Consider the following 7,161-nt stretch of genomic DNA (forward strand, 5'->3'; position numbering starts at 1 on the left):
TACCATCCAACCTGTAAAAGCAAGAAAAATCTTTCTCATTCAGCTTCAGCATGGTGGGCGGTGGCATTGATCCACAGCTGCATCTATCTGCACCCCACCTCTTCCTCAGAAAGCAGTCAGGCAGCAGTGCAGTTTTCTGAAATATCGCTGTTATCAGTGGAGCCTGAAGGCGACACGTGGTGGTTCCAAGAAATGAACCTTGAAAGTGACAGAAGTGTCAGCATTTTGCAAACACACCCACATTCAAGTTATTTATGTCGATTGTGTGTTGTTTTTGTATGTTCTTCTTGCAGTGCTGTTTATCAGTCTAGATTTTTTGATGTGAGTTGCAGAGTGGTGGAGATATCGGCCGTAGAGATGTCTGCCTTCTCTTGAATATAATAGAGCTAGTTGGCACTCGGCTTGACATGCTTAAAGCGTGAAAAAAATACATTAAAAAAACTCATCAGCAACGTCTCTTTCCAAAAAATCATGGCCCAGATACTAGAGATAATCCAAAGACCTTGTTGTGAGCAGTTCCATGTGGGAACTATTTTCTTTCTAACCAACTTCACTCGCTAATTGCATCACCATGCTGGTCTTCCACAATCCACAATACTTTTGTTTGAGAAAAATCCCCTGATTCTTAAAATAAAGATTAAAAAAACATTGGGTGAGCTGAATTTATCAAAAAGCTGAATATTTCTTAGCTTATGGAAAGTGAATGTTTTGGTGATACATGATTTTCACACGACAGCGACAAGGTGCATGGATTGTTACACACACATCAATGCAGATCTCCCAAACAAACTAATTCCCTAAACTAAAAATGAGAACTTCTGCTTGCCACATTCAGTATCGTCTTTTGTGTAGTGCTGCACAAAGTCATATTACATAAAGCTTCCTCTGCTTCTCCAGATGGGCAGCTTTTGTTATTTCAGCCAAAATGAATGTAACATAATTCACACTGTCTAGTCAAAACAGTCCAAAATATGAGCTGTTAAAATTGTATGACTGGTAGGTCTCCAGAGACAAAGTTACAGAATAGATGCATTATTTGGCAATACTGATTTTGAACCTGCCAGGATTATATTCCTGTTATTTCAGCAAAAATGAAGGTTATATATAGTACGTATTTAATGAAAATGCATGTATTGTATGTATATAAAGTACTGAGTCAAGATAACCTTGGTTGAATAACAGGAACTAGCAGTTTAAGTACTGGATAGCCCCTTTGAGTTCAAATTATATTCAGAGATTCTATGAAAGCCTGCACTACAACTTTCCCCCTCTTCATTGTATCTCCTGTGACTTTCTTTCTTGTGGTCTCAAGAGCCTCTGGTGTTGCAGGGACTGCAAGCCAAGGTAACCCTGAGGATCTAGGCCAAGGACTCTTGATCTCTTTGAGCTGGCATTTAGACTGCAAGACCAAAATCAATGCTGTTGACATCCACAGTGTAGAAGAGCATCATTACTATTTCTGTGTTAATTTAACCTGTCAGGCCCTCACCTTTTTACAGTAATCCCTATTATGTAATGACTATTTCGCAACATTTCTAAGGAACTCTGGAAGTTGTTTGAACTGCTGTAAATTGTTTATTTTTTTAATTAAAGCTGTTGCCACAAAAGAATATTGGGTGAGCTGCTGATTTTGTCAGTTGAAACCTGACTGATATATACTGATATAGGTGGCCAGTACTATATATTCTACTGTGTGTATTTTCCATGTTATAGAAGTTAGTACCTATCATGTCACAGTTGTTGACTCCGATAAATCTGCATAAAGTGTATTAGCATTTGATTTCACATTTTTAGTTGACTTTGATGGTCTCAGATTTCATGGTGAAAAAAAAAACTCTTTTATCATTATTTGAATTATCTTCCTGTCATTTTGCAGGTAGCTATAGTTATTGTTCATACATGTCCAACATGTCATCAGCAGAGCTAACTGTTACTATTATTGCTAGACACTCCCACAAAACTGTGCATATAAAAAGAGGAATCAGAGGGGATAACTTTTATCAAACAAGCAGTTCATCAAAGGAACTTCTTGATCTCATTGACAGGTGAGAGATGCTTTATGAGAGACAAATTTAATATTAGTTATTATAATATGCCAATGTCATTGTGATACCAGTATTTTCAAGCTGTTTTGCACTCAGGTTCATCTAGTTACAGTTAACCAGGGGTGATTGCTCTGAGACAACAAGGGAGGCTGATGCCAAGTTTTGAACCCCACATTAAGAATATAACAAAAACAGCATTTTATCATTTGAAAAACATTTCCAGAGTCAGGCCATTTCTCTCTAATGCCAATGCAGAGACTCTAGTGCACGCTTTTATCACCTGTCAAATTGATTATTGTAATGCTCTTCTTTCTGGTCTTCCTAAGAAGACCATTATACCATTACAACGAGTTCAAAATGCAGTTGCTCGAGTTCTGACGAGGACCAGAAAGAGAGCACACATTACTCCCATCCCATCTGTTAGCTTCAGAATTGATTTTAAGATTCTTTTATTAGTTTTTAAAGTTCTTAATGGTCTTGGTCCTTCTTATTTATCAGATTTGCTTTTAACCTATCAGCCCTCTAGGACCCTCAGGTCCTCTGGTAGTAGACTGTTAATTATTCCAGAAGTTAGAACTAAAACCCACGGTGAGGCGTCCTTTTCTTATTACGGCCCACGTCTGTGGAACAGCCTGCCAGAGGATCTGGCTTTTTATTCTGTGAAGTACTTTGTGTTACAATTTATTGTATGAAAATGTGCTATACAAATAAAGTTTGATTGATTGATTGATTGATTGAGCCTCCCCTAAAATTTCATAGAAGAAATGGTCAAATATGCACTATTGAATTAACATTAAAACAAGAATTTAGCTAGCTAGCCAACCTGGTAGAGTTCACATATAAATAAATGTGTGCTTCAGTAATATTTGAGAATGTTCAGAGTATGTCACTATATAGCACTTTTTCGTTACCTGGGCCAGTGTTAAGGTACTGCTTCTTTCAGGGAAACTTGTTTTGAGAGAAAATCTGTTCTGGTGGTGTAGACACAGTTCAGGTGTTTAAACCCATCTGAAAATCTTTGAGGTGTGTTTTGCTGTGGTTCTATGGTGTGAGTGTGGTTGAAAAACAGCCTCAATTAAATGTTCCTTTTATAAGTTGGCTGTGTCAAGATGTATATGTTAGTCTAAATGAATCCACTCCTCCCAGTCATAATAATACACACAGTCCTCGAGGCAGCGGCTGAGGAGGTTGAGTTGCAGCCATTTTTAACTCTAGACTGTTAATCAGCCCTAAACCTAAACTAGACTATAATTCTTTTGAAAGCCTCGTTCTTAGTCTTTTACATCCGACCTGGAAAACCTCGCAGCCACTTTTATTTGTTAAAGTGTACCGTGCTCCTGGCCCGTATTCTGAATTTGTTTCTGAATTCTCAGAGTTTTTATCCTGTTTCGTTCTTACATCAGATAAAGTTATTATTGTAAGCAATTTTTACATTCATGTTGACATTGATAATGACTCCCTGGCTACCACATTTATCTCATTATTAGACTCCATTGGCTTCAGTCAGGGTGTACATAAACCCACTAACTGTTTTAACCATACCCTCGATCTAGTTCTGACGTATGGAATTGAAATTGATAACCTAAAAGTCTTTCCACAGAATCCCTCGCTAACAGATCATTATTTGATTACTTCTGATTTCTTTTTACTCGATTACACGCCACTCAGCAACAGTTACTATTCTAGATGTTAGATGTTCAGATACTTTCATTTCATTTCATTTATTCCTTTTGACCCCTCCCTGGGGTATAAGGGGCAAACAACAAAAAATAACATTAACAAATCAGGACAGGCGGCAGCCAATGCACAGCAAAATAAATAAAACAGAATTTGTGTACATACATACAAGTCAAAGCAAATCAAGAGAAACTATTCAAGATTTTCATTAAAAGTTTCAACAAATTTGACAAGACCTTTACTTTTTGAGATGACATTAACTTTTGAAACTTGTAAATATTTGGATTTGCTCTATAGAACTGTCCGACCAGCTCTCTTCTCTCTTTATCAAAAAAAGAACACACAAGTACATAATGATATTTGTCTCCTCGATTGCCAGTCAAACAAAGAGTACATTGCCGAGGGACATTTTCACGATCATACCTGCGCTCAGAGATAGGTACATAACTTATGATTTCCACACCGAAACTTAGACAAATAAACTCTTTCGGCAGGTCTTAACATAATCAGATAAGGTTCAAAAGTGAAATCAGTTTTAAACAATTTATAACTATCACATAAAGGGTTGCTTTGTAATTTCTCATGCCATCTCTGTAGTTCCATATCAGATAATCTACATTCAGTCATTAATTTTAAAAATTTAGGGTTCATCCGTCCAGCATCATGCCATAAGTACGATAAACCACAACCATTAAGAATATTTTTAACTTTGGAAATCCATTTACACTGAAAAATATTGTCATCATACAAAGTCTTGAAAACAATAAACACAATCAAAGAGATTTTTGCTGTATTATGACTAATTAAATGTACCGAAAAGTTAATCATTCTCATGTTTACCTTTAAATCTAGACTATTTAGACCAAACTCTCCATAAATAATACAATTTGCTGCGCGTTTATTAACATTAAGTAAACTTTTCAAGAAAGATCTGTGAAGCATTTCAATTTGGTCAAGTTTATGAAATCCCCAGATTTCACTTCCATATAAAAGAATAGGCACTATAAGCTGGTCAAATAACTCACATTGTATATCAACAGGTAACTGTGATCTAGTAACTCTGTTTTCCAAGGTTTTTTTTTCCAAGGAATAAAACTCTTTTAGCTAGTTTAACTTGCTTAGCTATTGCTTTATCAAATCGTCCATTAAAATTAAATAACGTTCCAAGATAGTCATACTCAAAACTAACTTCTAATTTATCTGAACCAAACTTAAATTCTGGGAGTATCCGTAATTTCCCCCTAGAGAAAATAACAACCTTTGTTTTGTCTGTGTTGACAGTTAGATACCAGTTTTTACAATAAGAAGCAACTGCATTTAATGCGGCCTGTAATTCTGAAGGAGTCTCTGCCAGTACAATCGTGTCATCCGCGTAAAGCAGGACATATAATTTCAAATATATCCCTATTTCACCATTCATCACATTGCGGCATTCAGTTGAAAATAGTTGAAGTCCTTTGTACCATTGACCCACGTATTTTTCAAAGTCATTTAAATATAGTGCAAACAATAGTGTTGATAAATTATCCCCCTGACGCACTCCTACATTACATACAAATTGTTCAGATAAATCATAACCAGCTCTAACACAAGATTTGGCATTCTCATAAATATTATGTATCACATTTAATACTCTTCCGTTTATACCAAGTGCAACTAATTTAATACTGCTGTCGCAAAATTTAAGGAAATGATTCCTCCGTCTTTAAATTCAATACCAAGTCCTCCAGTAACAGAGGTTTCCCGTGCCGACTTTAACCTCTCTCGAATTGATCATCTTGTCGATAGCGCCGTAGGCTCGCTGCGAACAACACTCGACTCTGTAGCTCCTCTTAAAAGAAGTTAACAAAGCAAAGAAAGTTCGTTCCTTGGTATAACTCTCAAACCCGTAAGTTAAAACAAATATCGTGAAAATTTGAAAGGAGTTGGTGATTAAGCAAACTGGAAGAATCTCGTTTAATCTGGACAGACAGTCTCAAAACTTATAAGAGGGGCCTCCGCAATGCCAGAGCAAACTATTACTCAGCATTAATAGAAGAAAACAAGAACAACCCCAGGTTTCTTTTCAGCACTGTAGCCAGGCTGACTGAGAGTCACAGCTCTATTGAGCCTTGTATCCCTTTAGCCCTTAGCAGTAATGATTTTATGAGCTTTTTTAATGATAAAATTCTAACTATTAGAGGCAAAATTCATGACCTCCTGTCCTCAGATAGTACCTATCTAACCTCAAACACAGCTGTAAGACCTAATATATATTTAGATTGCTTCTCCCCAATTTCTCTTCAAGATTTGACCGCAGTGATTTCTTCGTCTAAATCATCAACGTGTCTCTTAGACCCCATCCCAACTAGGCTACTTAAGGAAGTCTTACCTTTAGTTAACACTCATATATTAGATATGTTCAATCTATCCTCATTAACACTTATACCACAGTCTTTTAAGGTAGCTGTAATTAAACCTCTCCTAAAAAATCCCACCCTGGATCCAGAGGTGTTAGCCAACTATAGACCAGTATCTAATCTTGCCTTTCTTTCAGTCAGGATTTAGAGTGCATCATAGCACTGAGACAGCACTAGTTAAAATTACTGCCTCAGACAAAGGACTCGTCTCTGTACTTGTTTTACTAGCTCTTAGTGTCGTATTTGACACAACTGACCATCAAATTCTGCTACAGAGACTGGAACACTTAATTGGCCTTAAAGGTTCTGCACTAAGCAGGTTTAAAGCTATAGTGCGTAAGTTCTACGTGTCCGTAAATGTCCGTTTCACCCAAGCCACTACTAGAGGAGATGACACAATGCTGACTAAGCCGATCGGCTCCTCTAACATCTCGCGGTATTTTTCAATATATACCATTTTTAGTTTGCGTGTAGCCCGGCGACATTCCCACACTGGCGCACAGGAAATGCTTCCTCACAACAAGAAGGAAGGGGGAGGAAGAGCGGAGAGTCTCATAGTAAGAGGTAGAGCGTAGGTAGAAAGAGAAAGCAACAAAGAAGCGGCCGAGACACGGTTCAGAAGTGGATCTTACCACAAAGAAAAAGCCTGGAAGTTTGGTTGAAGGTCTATTAGCAAAGAAGGAAAGTGACCAACGGAGAAGGCAAACAAGGATTTGTATTGGCATCACTTTTCTTCCTTCAGGGCTCTCCACTGAGGAAAAGTTTTTTAACATGTAACGGCAACACATACTACTCATAATATAATTATAAAACAAGTCACGTATTTATCCAACAGCAGCAAGGCAACAGCCGTGTACTAACAGGAACTAAGAAACGAGATCATATTTCTCCTGTTTTAGCTTCTCTGCACTGGCTCCCTGTAAAATCCAGAATTGAATTTAAAATCCTACTGTTAACTTATAAAGCTCTAAATGGTCAAGCTCCGTCATATCTTAGAGAGCTCATAGTGCCATATTATCCCACCAGAACACTGCGCTCTG

This window comes from Epinephelus lanceolatus, chromosome 3 (assembly GCF_041903045.1).
Source record: "Epinephelus lanceolatus isolate andai-2023 chromosome 3, ASM4190304v1, whole genome shotgun sequence".
Lineage (NCBI taxonomy): Eukaryota > Metazoa > Chordata > Actinopteri > Perciformes > Serranidae > Epinephelus > Epinephelus lanceolatus.